The sequence below is a fragment of the Anguilla anguilla genome, chromosome 11 (genome assembly GCF_013347855.1).
Source record: "Anguilla anguilla isolate fAngAng1 chromosome 11, fAngAng1.pri, whole genome shotgun sequence".
Classification (NCBI taxonomy): Eukaryota; Metazoa; Chordata; class Actinopteri; order Anguilliformes; family Anguillidae; genus Anguilla; species Anguilla anguilla.
The window spans coordinates 19914432-19931969 of record NC_049211.1 but is presented as its reverse complement, the minus strand read 5'-3'; the positions used below and the strand labels follow the sequence as shown (position 1 = coordinate 19931969).

The 17538-nt window shown below is 46.4% G+C and overlaps 1 protein-coding gene across 4 annotated transcripts in view; it reads right to left on the bottom strand.

Annotated features, from left to right (window-relative positions):
* The window catches only part of LOC118207736 (extracellular sulfatase Sulf-2-like), a 118039-nt gene that overhangs the window by 81276 nt on the left and 19225 nt on the right, over positions 1-17538 (bottom strand). For 3 of the 4 annotated variants that reach the window (XM_035381687.1, XM_035381690.1, XM_035381691.1), the window contains exon 1: positions 15542-15650. The exons of the other annotated variant lie outside the window; for it this stretch is intronic. The gene's annotated coding sequence lies outside the window, so the exon portion shown is untranslated. Of the gene's footprint in view, positions 1-15541; positions 15651-17538 lie in introns of those variants that run through there. 4 annotated transcript variants of the gene reach the window in all.

The following is a 17538-nucleotide window of genomic DNA, read 5'->3' as shown; positions in this document are numbered from 1 at the left end:
TTTTTGAAGAGCGCTTGATAATCTCACACCCGAGTGCAGGTGGTGTCTGCTGGAGCAACTGGATGTGTAGGGAAGAACAACAATTAAGGGCAAGGTGTTCTAACACATCTCTGAGCGCCAGGACAAACACTTCTCTTCTGGTTCTGTTTTGTCTTTTACGGCACAGGAGCAGGGTGGTTGGGTGTGTTGTGAATGTCCCCCATGACAGCACAAGTGCAACCAGGGATGTGCTTAGGCTTTCGGTAGCCATGCCAATTTATTCCCCGCTGCCGAGGCATGCGCTTTTGGGTCCAGTTTAGAAGACATGTGGCCTCATAACATCGGGGGCAAATTTATAAAGAACATTTAATAACACACTTATGAACAGATAAATACAAAAGAAAGAAGTTATTTGATCATTATTTTTTTCACTATGCTGACTCTTAAACAAGACTTGTGCACCTTTCGGGTGCCTCTGTTGTCTAATAATACAAAGGAACTGGGCGCATTATCTTCCTACCAGTGGCTTTTGAGAGAGTCTTGTAAACTATGAATAGCATGAAAGAGATGCACATTTAACACTATCTCAGAGGGCTGTGGGGAGGACACTGGGTTCTGTTATTACACAGGGCATTAAGGATGGAGGGAGGGAGAATGGGAGAGCCTTGCCAATCTTAGTCCATCCTTCCACTACTTCATGGGACAGTAATTAAGTCTTAATGCCTGGGTCTGTAGTGGGAATGGGACGACGGTATGGTTTTCTTTCCATTGCAGTAGCGCAGGACCTCCCTGGGAAGGTGGTCAAAGTGTCTGAATCTATCGACTCTTAAATGTTCCACAGCAGTACAGGTGTACGAATTTTCAACACTGGATACCAAGTCATGAGATTAGAATTCCAGGTGGAACACTACTGTTGTGTGAACAACACAAATGGCCTGGTAACAGCCTTGAGCAAGCTGCACTGTGTACAGCAGGGCTGCCCAACCCTGTTTCTGGAGATCTACTGTCCTGTAGGTTTTCACTTCAAACACTGACATACCTGCATCTACTTATTAGCAGCTCAACAAGATCTAAAGCTGCTGAATGAGGTGTGCTTTGTTAGGGTTGGAGTGAAAACCAACAGGATGGTAGATCTTCAGGAACAGGGTTGGGCAGCCCTGGTGTACACTATTCAGCTTGCATTGCCAAAAGTAAAGTTGCAAGCAGTGTGCACTATAGAGGCACTTGCAGATGAAATAAAAAACCGTAACATAAAATTCAGTGCATGGGGTGGAGATTCCAGACCGACTCCAGTATTCTGTGGCTAGTAAATAAACAATTTATTTCAGCTCAAAATATTTATACCGGCCTCCATTCATAAACACATACTTTGCAGCCACACCACAACTCTAGCGCCATCTAAACCTTTAGGTGAGAAAAAGGTGGACCACATATCTGATCTGCAGAACTGCCGCGGAGGGACCTCTTTGCTTCACAGACCTCTCCTTACTGTTTGAAAGGCTGCAGCTAGTGTTTGCAGAAAATTGAGTAAATGCATACATTTACTCTTTATTCTGGATCATTATTACAATATTTTGCCTCTAATTATGTATCAGCATTTCTACACCAGGAATCTTCGCACTGAAGCACAGAATAAAGGATTTTAAATGACCTAAATACAGAAATAGCAGTTTAATGAAATCAGACTTGCCTTCCATGTTTTGGGAGGACTTGGCATGTCATAACCTCCCTTGTTTGTTTTAATAAAATGGCAAATAGTGAACACAGCCTCCCAGTCAGGGCCCTTGTATGACAGTATCATACTGAATGGATGAGGTTCCCTGTTTTATATTAGACTCCAAATAAGCCTGTAGGCTTGTTCTGAGAGAATGGCTGAGTGCTGAGTGCTTACACAACATCCCCACCCCCACCCCACCCCAAACCTGCCCCCAGCCCGGCCTTCGCATTGAGAATAACAATCATTCAGACACCAACCTGGACTATGCAGCTTTCAACAAGTGAACATGTTCTAATTATACTACACTTAGCCTTTGAACCTCGCTAATTGCTTATTGTGGATGATTACTTAAACTTGCATCTATAAACATGTTAAACAGAGAAATAATGAACAAGTGGGTTAGTGGGTGGGAGAGAGGCTCCCTCCCAGCCTCTTTGGAGCGTGGTAATCATAACATTTTTAATAGCAGTAGTAATACACAGATTTGTGCTGTAGCCTTGATTGCATCATTCTACCCCCAGTGACTGTAATACAGCACTTAATTAGGACTGTACTCTTTGCACATTTGCCAATGAACTGTATAAGACACAGTTTTATAGCATTCACAGAAAATGTCTGAGGCACCAGTTAAGACTGTGTGTTGGAGTTAAAAGATACTCTTGCTATGGGAAACATGCGGAAGACCTATCATGCACAGTCTATTGTGTGAGATACCCACAGCCTGCAGCTTGGGTCACAACGCAGCGCCCCCTACAGCACCCCCGCCTTCACCCCCGCTAGCCCGCCTCCCGGTGCCTGCAGTCTCCCTGCAGTAACATCAGGTGGGGCTGATAAAAACACAACACTCACAGGGAGGCTAACGCTAGGGCCGCACATTTCCCCACTGCAGCTAAAGCTCGCAGTTCTGCAGTTTATTCATATCGAACTTTGCGTTATAAATTTCCAGCTCCTCCTTTTCCCTCCCTCCCCCCCCACCTTCTGCTCATCATCTTCAGACCTGTTCTTCCACGCCGGTGCTGACGGACTCGGAAGCGGTTTGCGGTTTGTGACCTTTATCAGGAAGACAGCCCTGAGGGAGCAGAGCCTGCTCGCAGCCTGCTCTCCAGATGCAGTGATACCGGTAATCAGAGGGCGAGATATCCGTCGTTCTTCACACCGCTCCTCTGCTGCAGCTAAAAGGTTACACACTGGAGATGACCTGTCACGTCTGCTCCCGCTCTCCACCCGAGGATTTAAATAGCATCCCCTTGACTTGAGATCATGACTGAGTCTCCTTCTACTTCAGTGGTACCTAAACCTCTTTTAAAACTGTGTGTGTCAAAATTCATACTGACCAAACCAATGCAAACTATACAACTGCAGCTCTTTGAAGAGCAGGGTACTAACTCACTCCAGGACTTGCTCTCTGTGCTAAGATGCACCCACGCACTTCTGACAGTCTTCGGCTGTCCCAGCAGGGCTGTATTGACTGTAGGCTCACTCAGGCAGGGAGCTTCAGTCTGCAGGGTATTCCCCCTAATTCTGACTCCTCTGGGTGGCTGTGGGCTGCCAGTGGCCACTGCGATGGGCAGTTGTCCAGCACAGTAACTGCACAGCTCAGCAGGTGGGCTGCACTTTAAAAGAAGTGCCTGCTGGCCTTTTTTTCCCCAGGAAGATTCACGTCCTCTGGAAAAAGGATACGCGATTAGCACAGATTGACGGCAGATGCTGCGGTGGCGGTAGGAACATTAAAATGGCGCTAGGGCTTTCCAGATGAGGTGCATAAAGAAAATGCTAATGAAACGTAAAAAATTCATTGCTGCTAAATGAAATTGAATCAGGGGCACCGCTGAGGCTGCTGGGGGTAAATTCACAGTGGCTACACACCATACATTGGCCTATTTGCCGATGGTCTCTTGTTGGATTGAAGGAGCGGGTTTCAGGAAACTTGACATTTATGATTAGTCTCACCACAGGTTTCGAGCGGCATGGCTACACGCTTCATTTGCTGCTTTGAATTTTCATCCCTTCCAGTCCATGCCCCCGCCCCCCCCCCCTCCTTCCGAAGAAATACATGAGCTCATCCATCTGAGATGCCCCCATCTATAAACAAAACTGCCCATGAGTAAGGGTATTCAGCACCATCAAAGAGGTTCTGCTCTCATGAGCTCCATTTAAAAAGACTGCTTTTTCTAACCTTGCTACTGTATTTATGATTTTTAAGATGTGATACAGCTGTACTCTGTAGCTGCGGTGACAGCATCACAGCCATCTGATACGCATGGTGATTAGCCGGGGGGTGGGGTGGGGGGGTGGGGGGGGGGGGGGCTCATAAATCCCTACACTCTGCCAGAACTTGGTGGTGCAAGCTCCATTTCCACAAGTGAGATACACAGCCTGGGGTGGTGTAAGATGACTGACAAACTGTACCAAAGGTAATAAAAATATCACAAAAATAGCAAAATATCATACAGGACCTCTTATTACCATCATGGTTCCAGGCTTCATTCAGTCAAATTCATTACAGTGCATTTTTGCGAAATGAGACTGTACTGGAAAATAAAAAGTCATCAAGGTAATTTTCATATTTAAGAAAATTATAATGTGGAGGACATCAACCAAAGATTCCTGGGGAATATGCTCATTTGTGAAGAGCCATCTCACGCTTCAGAAAGACAGCGTCACCGCATCCACAAAGCCACCTGTCAATCTGAGAGGCACAGCAGCCTCCCCCTGCTCAGGAGTCTTTGTTCTCCCATAGTTTCCGTGGCAGCGGGCTCTCTGTAGCCCGGGGGGAAATGTGGATTCACAGCGGCCATTAGCCGCTGCCCCCGGAGGCTCGGACAGCGCTGCCTGGACCTCGCGCGCTCTTTCATCTCGGAGGGCAAGGGAAATGAAATGCCATTCAAAATGTCAGCCTTACTCTGGCTTTACTGTGCTTCGGTACAAACACAAACAAAAAAACCCACGTAGATACAGGAGCAAGGGGTCCAAATGTAATCTCGCTGTTGAGCCAAGAACGAGATAGAAACAGAAATTGCATGATGTAGCTGTCACCGGGATAAAAAGTGTGCATGCCCCAGAAGCACTCAGACCGAAGAGCTTTTGGACCCTCAGAAGAAAAAAAAACCCTTAGAGGGAAACGAGCACAAAATGATAGGAGAAAAACTATTTATTAACAAAACCCTGGCTAAACGCCCGCTCTTCAGACAAGTCCATAAGTAATGCACGGTCCCTCGCGGAAAAGCCATTGCCCTTAAATAATATCTGCCTTTCATCACATGGAGGAAAGATACAGTTTTTTGCTGACTGTAAGGAATTGTTCTAGAGACGAGCCAAAATTTATCACCTCAAGTCTAATCATTTCTGCCAAAAAAGTGCTTTCTTTCAGGTAAAATCGTGACAACTGAAATACTTTTATTATGATATATCTCATACGGATCCAGAAGACTACTTTGCATTGCTGTTCACAAAGGAATATGGGTTTTTATTACTCTGCTAATGCAGTAAGAGAAAACTATATAATGAAAAACAGCACTATAATGTGTTTCACATCTAGTCTGAAATTAATCACCCATATTCCAGAATGTACATTAAATACAACTTTGGTTTCAGAGAGAGGGGGATTTTATTTCCAGCAGCAAAGCAATGCCTTCAATTCAAAGTTTTTCATATTAATGTAAATACTGAATGCTTATTCATCTGGCAACGCACAGGCATGCCTGGCTTGGTGGAATAGCTGAGGGATGTTGGTAGGGGAGTTGCAGCATTAAAGCTGACACCCCCCCCCCCCCCATTTCCCACATGTCTGATCAGACCAGCCTGATTCACAGTCATGCACTGCTCTACTCAATCAAATCCTGGCATTAGAGCCAGAGTAAAAATAGCCATGGGTCAATACAAGACAGAGGACAGAATGGTAAGAAAGACAAACTGTAATCTCCTCAGAATTCCTTCATAGGCTGTGCATATCAATAAGCACATGCAATCAGTGTCATGTGCTGATCTGATGGCATGTGGGAGGTAAGCATGTGTGTGTAGCTGTCTGTCTCTGAACCGTCCACTGACCTTACCCCCTGAACACTGAGCTACTGGGCATCTGAGATATATGAGAAACAAGATCAGGTGTAATCCAAAGTCAAACTGATGAAAGATGACTCACAGGTAGGGTGACCAGCTGTGGTTCTTAGTGCAGTAATGTGTCCCATGGCCCACATCATGTCCTGACCTTTCCAGCAGACGCCATGTCCAACTAGGTGACGCATAATTGGCCATAGCATAACCCAGGGTGGGAGGGTTGTTCCCTGGCTCTTCTGTAAAACTGGGCAGCTGTAGTTTGCCCAGGGCGGTCGTACAAGCCTTCGGTGCAGTAACACCACAGCTCAGCTGTTAAACTGCAGAGTGAAAATAAGTGAAGGATGGCGACGCCCATAGGGTGAATGAATGTGCTAGTGTGGGCTCTCCTGATTTGACAGAGGAATCTGTGACAGGCCTACAATAATGTTTGATCATTTAAAAATGGGGGAGGAAAAAAATAGGGAATAAAAAAACTGTCAAAAACTATTAACTGACAAATCCATACAAGACTGACTTTTTTTTATAATACAGAAACTTGATTTTTTTGTTAACGTATACCTCTCTGGCTTTAACTGACACTCACCTCATTCACATCCACGCAGAACACCGTCCAGCATGTAACCCCTAAATCCTCCAAATCCTCCACTGTAAAACCTCTGCCTTCATGCAGATATCGTCTATTGCCAGGGATAAGATTGGCCTGTCTACAAGTCTTTCAATCTGAGGGTTAATGGGTGCATGACACAGACACCATAAATGGAGAATAAACTGAACTTCCCAAGAGGCAACAGCCAGCAGAGCACAGTTAGGTCACTGAAAGCTGGGCCAAAAGACTTCTATTCAAATCCTGCATGGGATAGTTTTGGTCTACCCTTGAAGAAGGCACTTTTACAGTATCTCCGTAACTGGTTTAAAACAGCGAAAGCCACACCGGGTACGTTTGCCCTTGATAAGAAATCAATGAAAATGCAGCTCCTGCCCCACCGCGCCCAACGAAGCTGAAAGTAGAACGTGTGGGCGTGGCGGGGTGATGCGGGTCTCAGCGCTGCGTGAAACAGCGCAGGGCACGCGGGGGAGAAACCGAAGCCAACCCCCGCATGGCGCAGGCATCACACGACCAAGAAAGGCCGCCTTCTGCCTGTTCCTGTCTGCGCGCTGCTATTTTTCAAGCCAGATACGCCTCAAGGGGGACAGGCTAATGATACATTCAGTCCAGAAGTCACAGAGAAAGGAAATAATACCACTAAGGCCTCCTCCTCCCTCCACCCAGGAATGAGTACAAGAACTTTTTTTAGCATTCAGAGCAAATATATTTGGTACACTTCAGACTTATTTCAGTTGGGCAGGGACGTGGAGCACACTATGGGCTGAGGGCCCCCTCCTCTGCTCTTCTCTCACACCAGAAGGGGGTACAAAGCGCGCTTGCCCGTTTGGCAGGCGGGCAGTCTAGTGTGAGGAGGGCAGTGATGGCGGTGGGGGGAGAGCAGCACAATGGGGAGCTGGTGACTTGGCAGTCTGCACCAAACAGGCAGGCTTGAATACACCCTGTTAATGGGCTGCTCTCGAGCCAAGATGGGGCTTGGATACACCCTGTTAATGGGCTGCTCTCGAGCCAAGATGGGGCTCGGATACACAGGAACCAGAGTGATTCTCTATCTGTGTGACTGGTTGGACGGTGTTAAACACAGTGGCAACAAACAGACGTGAAAGGCATTGGTCCACCTGTAGGCAGTCAAACTGGTAATACGAGTACCAGTAAGGCTGGGGAGCCCCTTTTTCACACAACACATAAGCAAAACCCTTTACATGAACAGCGCTGGAGGAGGCCCCATCTGATAAACAGGTCAGACACTATATCAGATGTAAGATGTGTGCAGTCTAACTCCAGCAGGGGATAACGGTGTCTGTTTAGCAGATAAATAATGTAAAAAAAAAAGATGTGCAGGCCTGCTGGTAAGTGCAGGGCAGGTGGGGCACTGTGAGAGACAGAGGCGAGGCGCTCGACCGCGGCGCGCTGGATTAGATACATTAGCGCTGGGCAAATGTAATGATGAGTAACCGCAGATCTTCCTGCAGGCAGAATGCACGGGCACAGAGCAGGCACCAGAGCAGAGTGAGAATAAAGAGATCCATTTTCCTACAGAGGGGTAATGCGCTTTATTGTACTATAAGTAGCCGTATAAATCTAAATGTAAAAAAAATAAAAATCAGTCACTTTTACCTCACATGGACATTCACAGGGGAGTTTTTAAAACTCCTCGGTAAAAATTGAACGTATCAGTCATGTTCACTCTTCCGGATTATTCCCGCTCCATTGTAAGTGCTTAGGTTTGCAGCTCCTCGCTCATTATTACAGTACAATATGCAATATTTTTGTTAATAAAGATATATTTGGGACTCATGAGTGGCTTGGTCTGTAAAGGTACTTGCCAAAAGAAAAGCTCAGCTTTATAGCCTATGTGTAGGTAATGTGAGTCTGGGTGCTTTATGACCAGGAGTTATCAGCAGTAGGACACAATTGGCTATGCACCGCATACTCATTCAGTTAGCCTGCAGTGCTCCTACTTCTGAACAACTGCCAACAGGTTACCAGTTACTGTCTGTGGGAGCTATAACTCTCCTTCAGCATTCAAATTCAGATGTTATTTTTTATCCATTACAGTTTGTAGTATGGCACACAAGATGTAGAACAGGGTATGAAATTGATGGCGTATGAGAACCTTCATGGGTGGATGAAGCGAGTTGTAAAACAAAGTCAGGAGGGATAAACAGCGCACTGGCCCAAGTATGAACCCACAGGAAAAAGAGCCGATGTTGCACTCATGAAAACATCCAAGGAGGACTGACATTTATTGCCAATAAGCTGCTGATAAAAAGCAAGACATCCAAATATGTTTTAAAAAGAAGACATGAGCTCTCAGCTAACAGAAACAACCACAGGAGCACACACACACACACACACGTACACGCACACGCACACGCATGCACTCACACACTGCACCTGCTGGCACTGGGTGACCTCTCCGCCAACTCTTTCGTGAGAATGGAAATGAGTTAACACCAAACATGCCAGAAGGTCACTGGCAGCGTGGCTAGCAAACACAGTGGAAACAGTCAAAGGGTTGGCGCACCCGGCTGTCTCGTATTCGTCCCTCTCTGAGACCCGTAATCCGCAGCTGTCGGAGGGGTATTAAGAGATGATGACTTCTCCAGGGACAGGTGGGCTTGTCCCAGAGGTTAGACGTTTAAATCCGTTGCTGAAAAGCTCTGCCATTCCGTTCTCTGATGACTGACAGGGATCGGTTATGGCGCAAGACTCTAATGGCCAGAGCACAGAATTTGGATTTTTATTTTCCTCAGAGCTCTCAAGAAATTTCTCTAATTTCCTCATCCTTGCCGTAAAACTTATATCTAGCGGTGCCCGTGCGTACAAACGAGTATAGCCCAGGACAGGGGCCACCTTATGGGCCTGGAGATTGACAGGCCATCTGGGAGGACCATGAAAATCAATAAAACTATTCACCGAGTGAAACCCACACCTGTCTTCCTGTCTCCATCAAACTGAGAAACTGAGAGGATGGTTCCTCAGTTTGACTAAGGCTTCTAGTTTCACTGAAAATAAAATGTCACGTGTAAACTTCTTGTTTATTTTCTTCAATTTGTTCATTTGGTTACTGGCACCCACACAACGCAATATCTTTTTGGCCAGGTAGCATGTTGCAGGAAAGAATAGTCTCATTCGACTGAATAAATCAAAGATTACATTTTAAAAATACATTTTTAAACATTAACAAAGTCCAAGAAGGTCACTCTGCCAACAGCAGGAGAAAATGATCCGTGATTTCACGAAATGAGGCTTAGCGACTGTAACTAACGTGCAGAAACTGCAAAACAAAAACAAGGAGGAATGCTTGAATTTGTCTGCATTGTCAGTCTGTCATTTAACTGATGAGTGTGGCAGCAGGGGAATGCAGCTCTTTGCACTATCCTTCATTTGGATAAAAGGATGATACATTACACTCCGGCTGAGCTGAAGCAGGTATTCCAGGGAGAAATATGAACTATTGAGTGTAATTGGATTGAGAATGAGCACCTCCTATTCCAAGACGGCAATTATTAGACCTTTTCAGAGGAGACAGCTGAATGATTTTGAGACAGATTAAAGACAAGATTAGAGAGCCTTTTTCTCAGAACCTATTCTGCATACCTTCCCAAAGCACAGATTTAATTTGCTGAATCAAACTTCATCAAGGCTCCAATGAAAAGTAAGCAGTTTCTCCATTAGCTACTTTTTCTTTTACAGTGGGAAGGTAGTGTGTGCATGTGCGTGTGCGTGCGTGCGTGTGTGTGTGTGTGTGTGTGTGTGTGTTTGTGTGAGGGGGGGTCAAATAAAAGAATTTTAACAAAATCAAGATACCCTGAGCCATTCACCTATACATTTTATTTAGAGTGTCAGAGTGAATCAGCAGTAAGAAGCCTTTCACCCGATGGGTAAATTGATTAGGGCAGAGAAAGGTAATTACTCATAATTTATTTTAAGGCTGTGGTGCGGCTGAGTGATTTTGAAATCATGACCCCACATTAAAAGTGATCTAATAAAGACGTGGCCTCTAGGATTCTTTTGGTTATTCTTTTTCATGGACATGAGCACACATCAGGACAAAATGCAGATATAAGGATGACCTGATTGCCTTGAGATGCCAGGGAAACAGACACAGCTGACAAGGTAATGTGCGCAAGGTTATATTCATAAATCAGTTCTCTGCACATCCTATTCCCCTGTTGTGTGTGCGTTCTTGCGTGTGTGTGTGTCTGTATCTGTGTGTGTGAGTGTGTGTGCGTGCATGTGTGTTTGTGTGTGCGTGCGTGTGTCTGTGCATGTGTGTGTGCGTATGTGTGTGTGTGTGTGTGTATGTGTGAGTGTATGCAAGCCTGTCTGCGTGTGTGTGTACGTGCCCGCACTCTAAACTATGCTGACACCTGAAATGTGGGATGATGCAGCATTGCTGATAGGTGAGCTTTACTTGCAAGTTAACTATCAGATGGGGGGCAACATTCTCCCCACAGCCTCCTGCTTTCTAACAACCTCACATCAGTCCATCCCACCCCACAATCTCAGCCAGAGTCCCTTCACCTTCTCCATAACACTCATTACTGTCACTCTGTGACTGACACCATTTAATGTGAGAACCACACTTTTGGGTGTGGGGGGAAGGGGGGGATGGGGAGCAAGGATGATGAGAGGAGATGGGGGGAGGCAGGTGACTGTAAGGATCGACTCCATGTTGTCTCTCAGAGACAGCTCTCTGCTCCTTCACACAGGCAATAAGCATGCACATTTGGTAGGAGAGGCCACTGTCAGTCACAGGGAACAATCTTTAAAGACAGCAGAGTCTAATTGGTAACAGCGATTCGTTCGCAAACTCAGAGGTCAGATGGGACCTCCTGGTCTATTCGTATTCCAGAATGAAGTGCAGTGCTAGGAGGATTAATTAAGCTTGCATTAAAAATGGCTTTGAAGATGGATGTTTAACCAACTGGATGTTTAACCAACCACAGTAGATGAGCCAACCAGTTTTGGCAGTTAAATCAGATCTTCTAAACCTGAACACTGAAATCTTTGCAGACCCTTGTGCATATCAAGTTGTCAGCATAATATCGTTCCAGCTCAACATTTGTGTGATGACCACTGGGAAGAGTGGGGTTAAAGCAGGAGAAAACTGACAGATAATGTGTGCCTGATGTATTGAGCCAGCTGTTATTTATGAAAGCAGCAATCGGATATCTGTCCAGAGTGAAATTGACAGCAAAGTAAATCATGTTTTTCTACTCCTACTTTGTGATGAAACACATTCACTTCAGATATAAAGTATGTGACCCGAACCCCATCTTAAACTTTTAGAGCTAAACACACAATCAACCACAGCAGCCTAAGGGGTTTGTGTGGCCCACACAGAATCCCATAAATCAATAAGTTCTAAAGCACAAACATTTTTAAAACTACAGATTCAAGCACCTCCTGAAGGTGTGTGTGTGTGTGTGCGTGTGCATTCATGTGTGTGGGTGTGTGTGTGAGTGAGAGAGAGAGTAGGGCTCACTAGAAGAGATTAACGCGTGGGTGTTGCAGAGCTGTCTGACTCAAGCAAACTGGGCTGGGCCTTCATTCCTTGCCTGTTCAGAGTTGGGTATGGCGCCATGTTCCAGGCTCTTACTGCTATTACCAGAGACACAGCCTGGGCTCATAAAGAAGCACAGTGACCTTTCACCCCCCTTACGCGTGCGCGTGAGGGAGATATGGAGAGCACATGCATGTGGGAGCACAGGTGCTTATGGGACTGCGCGCGTGCAGCAGCGGTGAGTGCAGGTATCCCGTTTCGGGAGGGGGTGCAGGGTGATGGATGAGCTGCAGTGCCTCATGGGCAACCATGGTGCTGCGCTGCGACCGTGATAAATGTGGCTCCTCATAATAAATCTGCACTGGTCTCTACGGCAACGCAAACAGGGCAGCAGAAGGGTCACCCACCCCAGGCTAATGACAGGACATCCCCCCCCCCCTCCCCCCAGTACTCCTTTTCCTCCGGACAGGAGACTGCAGCTGCCAGGGAGCGGCACAGACCCCCACCCGCAGCCCATCGCTGAGCCCATCGCCCGCAGCCCATCGCTAAGGCACACCAGTGGGCACAGAGGCCACCCGCCCTGGTTTCCGGGCCTCCTCCGCGGAAGGCGCGCACATTCTTGATGCGTGTCGGGATGGAGACCAGGTCGGGACAAGCCTGCGCGCCTGCGCTCCTGCCACGGCGTGCTTTCTCGTGGCTGTTTCGCGGGCGTTCCTGCTCGCGGGCGCGGAGCCGGGAGGAGCGCGTCGTCTGCAGGTCCACAGATGTTTGTGGGCTGTGGGCTAGTTAGCGGGAACACCTCAGTCTGCGAACATGCTGTGAAAACCTCACCCTCCATCCATCTGGATTTAATTAAACACCCCAACTCCCCGTTCGCACACACTCCTTTCTTCTGTTATCGAGTACACAGACATCAGACACACAGGAGAGTAGCTGACAGCAGGAATATATGAGATTCTTTTTTTCCAGAGGAAACTCTTCTTAAAATAACCATAAATAGGGACCGCTATCAGATTAAAAGAGTGCAGCGCAGTTGGATATGAGGGATTTAATGCGCTTTCATTTGTAAATGACGGATAAATCATTAGGTAATGTTGGCTACTGTTGTTCTGCTGCAGGGAGGCTTATGCATATGTTAACGGAAAGGCCTTCCAAGCAGAGGATGCTCCACAGCCACCTTCCTGTCAATGGCATTAATTACTGTCATTGGTACTCTCCCAGTCTGAAAGATTCGGTGAATCACTGAGATCACTTATCAAGTTTCGTCTAGATGTCTTAGGCCTGCGCAGCTACAAGAGCATGGCAAAATGTTTTACATTTTTATTGATGGACAATATCTCATTGATTGTATGGCAGAGCTTTAAAAAAATAGGGTAACTGTAACTAAAAATAGTTATAAAGCACCACATCTGAAGCATATGACAGGCCAGTGCTTACAAATCGCACATACACTTGTACTGAATAATATCCTGTCAGGATCTTAACAATGCATGACTGCAGTTCTGCATGCGAACAGCAGATACTTTTCAAGAGAAGTGAAAGGTACGATGAAACAGGTCTCTAAATGATTGCTGAGAGCAATATTAGACGTGTGAGACATCTTATCTGAAAGTCAAAGTGAATTACTCATGAATTTCCAGACCATGAACACAAGCCCACAACAAACTGTATACTGTTCCACACACATTACTGCACCATTCACCAAATGTCATGTGGGAATAAAAAATATTCAGACGGTAACAACCTTTTGCTTGAACGCTATATGTCATGGTCCAGTCGTGGGTTCGGTGGTGTGTAGAATTGCCAGCACTACTTGGGAAGGGCAATATGGAAATCATCCATTTTATTGCTGCTTTCTGGCACGCTTGTCAGATTTTTCTGCCACAGGAAAATATAGCTTGGGTCATAACAACAGCATATAAATAATTAATTAAAAGCTACAGATTTCAACAGAAGTTCCCCATTCCCTACTCATTTCGTAAGAGCACAAATTTCAGCGTGAATGCGTGTCACACAAATGAACTGCTGCAGTGCAATGTGGTGCAATGCAATGAAACCCATATAACGCAATAACGCAAACAAGCTCATCTACTGGAGTCACACTGCTTAGCATTCATGACTAAGCTGAGAACATGAAAGGGAGAAGCTGGAACAGGCCTCATCTCTGGACGCTACCTCACCCGTAGCAGATGACTGGTGTGCCTGAAGCCTTATGCTCTGCCCAGATAACTCTAATTAGCTAATGTTTCGTTGTGCCCCCACAGGAAGTGCAGCTTCCTTTGGCCACCCCGGAAATCGCATGCAGAGACCAGGGCTGGTTCAGCCTGAGCGTGCTGCACAGCCTCGCTCCCATGGGCTCACTATGCAATCCTAGTTCTCCTGACCCACCCCACTTTCTCCTGCTCCTTCCTCTATCTGCGCCAAATCTTTCGCCGTTTGAGGGTGGGGGGAAGGCAGAACACAAAATGACACAGTCAGGGAATGATTGCACGCGACGTTCGATTTGCATAGCCTGCTGGGTTATTGGCCAGCTTTCTGGAGCACCTTTCTAGAGTACACACTGTCCTCCTAGCAGCCCTGACACATATGAAATACAGCACTCCTGGAGGGAGGTAGACTATCACATAGAAGACAGAAAAGTGAAGTTATAGGCCACTTCCCTCTTCTATTCTTCCACTATTATATTTAGCTTTTTTTTGGAAAATACTTTGATACTTTTATACAGAACATACACCTGTTGGACTGGGATGACATTCAGAACTGTGCACTTTTTGAATGTTATTTTTTATAAAAAGCAATAATTAAAGGGGGATCCAGATTTCACCAAGAATCAAAAAAGCCACACAGAAAGAAATCATGATGCCATTTCATAACTTTATCAGCTAGTCACAGTGAGAAGCCACATGCAGTACTGTTGCTATGGAGATGATCAGTGGAGGTATGCATGTGACTGGCCAAGGAAAGGTCAATGGTCACTACCCCTTGATTTCAGTTAGACGGCCCAACCCGTTTTGAAACAACCACCCAGAGAGTCTGCTGTGAGCTGACCTCTTCACCCGTTCTTTCTCGCTGTGCACACCATATGTCTGCCTGGATGAAGTTGCACAAACATCTCAGGAGTGGGCTTCCAGGACACGAGAGTCTGGTAGGCCTCAAAACTGACCATTCCAGAGAAGCTGTGGTCAGTTACAGAGCCAGCATCACAAACACACACACACACCACACGCACAGTGAGCCATGCCAGAGTGACAGTCCACCACGTGTAGCCCACAGGTATGTGTGAGCGAGCACGTCTGTGTGCACAGTGTGTATGTGTGTTGTTCTGGGGTGTCCGTGGTAACTGATCACCCCTAAAGCACAATGATTGCAGTCAGATCCCATGCCTAATCAGGAATGCATGGCTTCCATCCCATGCTCCCCTCAGGAGGTCGACCTTTGGAAGGACAGTGTGTCAGCCTGAAGAGGCACTCTCATGCCCACTTCCCCAAACTTTACACTCCTCTTCACAATTCACAGATCCCCCCCTCTCTTCTCCTTCCCTGCCCCTCCAGATTGGTCTCTGTCAGACCCCCCCCCCCTCCCCCCCTGCTCCTTATTAATGCCTTTTCCTACCAAACTGCTGCCTCAGCCTTAGAGCTGTTGGACAGGAAGCTGGTGCATCTCCATCACTCACCTGCTGAGGAAAGTGTGCACCACCAAGATCACGTGTCTCCTGGGGCTGCGGACGGGGGGAAGCTTCAGGGTCTGCCCTCAGCAGGGACGGCCACGGCCTACGCTTAGACAAAAACAAAGCAGAATTGTTTCAAAACTGGGAAGGAGGCAACCGTAGGAAAATGAGGATTACTTCTTCTCATCGTTTTTTTTCTCTCAGGGCACTTTTGGAGATAGCTAACGATTCATTTCACCGGGAGCTCAAAAGGCCTTTCTGCTTTAAAACAAGGCGGAAAGAAAAAGATAGGGGGGAAAGAAGCAGAGCATTTACAATTTGCCATCAAAGGCCCCACTGTGCTTGCCCGTCTCTCTCCCGCTCTGCTCACTGTCTCGGGCCTTTCTCTTCCCGCTCACATCAGGGCCTGTCTGGAATACTGATGTCAGGGTCTGTGAGTCACAATTGGACAAAAATGACTTTCTGGCCTCTTTTTATTCTGCACTTTGTGTTGCCAATTCCCACTGGACCACGCTCGCTGAAATAAAGCTGGCCCAATTAACAGGGCAGGGCTCCGGGACGGCTAAACAACCCAGCGACAAATGGCCCTGCGTTTCAAACCTCTAAAGAGCCTTAGTAAAAAGAGGGGAGAAGAGATGACAAGTTCATTCAGAGCCTTGGAGAAAACAGCAACAATTACAGCACGGAGCTGCGGTCCAAGGTTTAGGAGATTGCCTTGGAATCCGTAGGGGGATAACAACTGTATGGAAAGCCATCAATAGGGAAATCTCCATTTTCTATCAAATGTTAATGCCATGCCGTCAATCATTTGGATTAAGAGAAGACTTGCCAAACTAATACATATTCAACAGCAGCACTGTGTTTCAGCGGAGGAAGAGAATATAATTATACATGGACTTTGAAAACAAGAAGAGTGTGAAATATCATTCTGTGCAAAGAATGTTGAGTGTGGAATAATTCTACGAAATAAAACAGTAGATGAGACATTGACTTGACACTGACACGTGCTGTGCACCGCAAGACCACGTCTTGGGCCTTGTTTCTCCAGGCTGGTCCTCAGTGTGTAATTGTTCAGCCCTGAAAAACCACACGGGAGGAAGTGAACAGTAGATTGAATTAGACCCTGTCATGTGGAAAATGGATACGCTCTTTTGGTTCAGAATTAAAAGGATGGTGTGCAGGCGGTGGACTTGCAGGGAACATTACTGCCATCATGGCCACCCCTTTTCGGGGAAGGGGTAACAATACTTGCGGCAGCCCGTAGGGGGAACCATAAATCATTGGGCAGCTTTATATGCTGTCATGCGGTGTGCTCTAGAATATGCCTTGCATAAGACTGGGCTGGTAAGAATCGATCGGCCAAGATGGCCAAATGGGCTTTCAGTGACAACAGGAAGCATCAACCAGAGATATGAATCTCAAGTGAGCGATCAAAAAGTCGTATCTGGCTAACTGTGTCAAGACATTGACCATGAATCTTTCAACAGAATTAAATATACTGGAATTCAAAAAGTTGACATAAAGGAACTACTGTATGCAATGCAACGAAGGTAAGGATTAGTGACAAAACAAAATGATGGTTTCCCCTTGTTGGTACAACCTGCTGTTCCCCATGTCCTTTTCTCCATACACACTGTCTCCAGCCCTGAGCTGTAGGGAGGTGTTTTACTGGTTAACAGTCACACCCGACACAAGAGTCAGGGCGGATCGCTTTTGTCTGTGCGAAGGACCAAACGGACATGCTTCTCATTATGCATGGCAGTGCCTGATTTATGCACACATTCATACCACATCTCGAGTGCTTTTAATCACTGCACAGCAAACCCGTTCGCATAAATATACTGGCAGACCAATTAATGCATCCGCAGCTTCTCTCCCATTCCACGGCATTAATTCAGTATTTGAAAAATCCCAACTAATTGACGATGAGCTATTGCAAGCACTGTACATCACTTGAAGGAACTCTGAGACATGCAGTGCAAAAATGGTCCAGTGGCGATCCA